A 2,292-nucleotide genomic window follows, 5' to 3' on the forward strand; every position below is an offset into this window, starting at 1 on the left:
GCGCAGGCGCAAGTGAACAGTCTGTTATTGTGCTTTGTGTGAGATCCGGGTTGCAGCTTTTAAATCCTTATGTTAAGCAGCAGAAGCAAACAGTAGATCAGCAATTATATTTTGAGAGTGGTAATTCTAGCCCTGGTAATCCCATTGGGTCAACAGAGAGAGCGAGGGAGAGGATGTCACATCTAAAGTGCATACAGAAGAGTTGTTACACTTGTTCAGTCAGTTGAGTTGGTTCTGCCCTTGGATGTGACTGGATGTTGCTTTTCATGGATCATAATTAAACTACAACAGAACACATTAAATTCAAGGAATTCAATTGAAAGGGCAATTTGAGTGAAAAAATGGAAAACTGCTTAAAGATTGGCTCCTGGTCTTTTACTTCACCAATTAGAAGTTGTTGGTTTGAAAGCTCTCCTAATTATAGAATCCTTACAGTGTGGGAGCAGGCCATTTGGCCCATCGAGTCAACAGTGACCCTCCAAACAGCATCCCATCCAGACTCATAATAATGTGCACTGCATGCGTGCAGAGAAGGGGATGCTGGGAGTCAGTGGGATGCTTTCACCACCACCATCTGCCTCCAACACCCAAACATCCCCACAGCACCACCTGTCCATTCCTCCACCACCACAGTGCCTCTGGCCTTAACCCCTGCCAACCACAGTGCCACTGTCCATTCTCCCCGTCACCCACAGCATCCCCTTACATTCTACTCGCCACCCACAGTACCCCCTGTCCATTCTCCCTGCCACCCACAGCACCCAGTCCATTCTTCCTGCCACCCACAGCATCCCCTGACCATTCTCCTTGCCACACACAGCGCCCCTGTCCATTCTCCTCACCACACACTGCATCCCCTGTCCATTCTCGCCCACCAACCACGGCACAACCTGCCCATTCTCCCCTGTAGCACCCACAGCACCTCCATCCATTCTCCCCCGCCATTCATGGCTCCGCCCTCTCCATTCCCCCGTGCCACCCACAGCACCCTTGTCCATTCCCTCGCCACCCCCGGCACACCGTCCATTTTCTCTCTCTCTTTCTTTCTCTCACCCCCACCCTCTGCACCCCTGTCCAGTCCCTCTTCCCATCTTCTGACTCCCCATGCATTTTCTCTCTCCCCCACACCCTCTGCTCTCGATCCCTGTGTTCCCCCATCTATCCTCTTTCTCAGCCCACGTTGCAGAGTTTCCTAGCCCACCTTGGCAGTGGCCGGGCCGGGCGGCCGTCAGCTCTGGCTATTGCAGCCCCCGACTCCTCGCAGTGGTCCGCTCGCCGACAATCCGCCACGTGCACGGGTCAGTGACGCTGCCGAACCGATTGCTGGTCCCGTTTCCGCCTCTGCTTTTCCGAGGGCAAAGCTGCTGCATGCCTCGTGACACTCGGCGGGCGACATGGTGGCGGAGAATCTGCCTCCGTCGCTGCGGTGCGTGCCGATATGCATCGCCTCTTGGGCACCCAGTATTTTTTTTTCCGTAGACGTATGTCTCTGCGGGCCGCACCAGGCTGGTGCTCCCCACAGCTTCACGCCACCCTGCTCCGCCCGCACGCCGGCGTGCAGGTGGGTGCTGCTAAGGTGGGGAGTGTATGTGCGGTTCGGGTCGCTTTCCTCTGGCGAGGGAGAGACCGAAAACAAACTCAGACAACTCTTAACGGTGGATCACTCGGCTCGTGCGTCGATGAAGAACGCATCGAGCTGCGAGAATTAATGTGAATTGCAGGGCACATTGATCATCGACACTTTGAACGCACTTTGCGGCCCCGGGTTCTTCCTGGGGCCACGTCTGTCTGAGGGCCGTTTGGCAATCAATCGCACTCGCCTTGGTTGGCGAGAGCGCGGCTGGGGTGTTGCAGAGGACCCGTCCTCTTTGTCCCCCTAAGGTCATACTCCTGAGCCCTCCGGCGTCAGAGCACTTGGCCTTTCCCCGCACCCTGCACATTCAGTTCGTCAGGCTCGACGCCATCCCCCGCCGGGGAGCACGGCCTGGCGTCCGTCTGTGTCGTGGCAGTGGGGCCAGTACGGCTGTCACCGGTCCCAGAATGGCCGTCGGTGGTTTACACGGCGATGTGCACCGCTTCGTCATTGGGACACGGAGCTGCCTCAAAATGTTGAGTCTCCTGTGTGGTCTGCCTGGGCTCTGCACGTCTGCATTGGGTCCGTCTCTCGGTTGGCTGGCAGTGGAAAGAGTGAAGGGAGCCGCAGAGGTCCGGTGCTGGTGTGCCACCGGTCTCACCGTGGAGCTCGCCGGTTCGACACGCTGACCCGACTCGATGGTTGATCGATTGAGAGTG

The 2,292-nt window shown here is 56.8% G+C and overlaps 1 non-coding gene across 1 annotated transcript; it reads left to right on the forward strand.

Moving 5' to 3' along the window:
* Positions 1-1,644: 1,644 nt before the first annotated feature.
* LOC140461160 (5.8S ribosomal RNA) lies at positions 1,645-1,798 on the forward strand. Its single transcript, XR_011954482.1, has one exon. It is a non-coding gene; the product is annotated as a 5.8S ribosomal RNA (ribosomal RNA).
* Positions 1,799-2,292: the final 494 nt, after the last annotated feature.

Source organism: Chiloscyllium punctatum, chromosome 36 (genome assembly GCF_047496795.1).
Source record: "Chiloscyllium punctatum isolate Juve2018m chromosome 36, sChiPun1.3, whole genome shotgun sequence".
Lineage (NCBI taxonomy): Eukaryota > Metazoa > Chordata > Chondrichthyes > Orectolobiformes > Hemiscylliidae > Chiloscyllium > Chiloscyllium punctatum.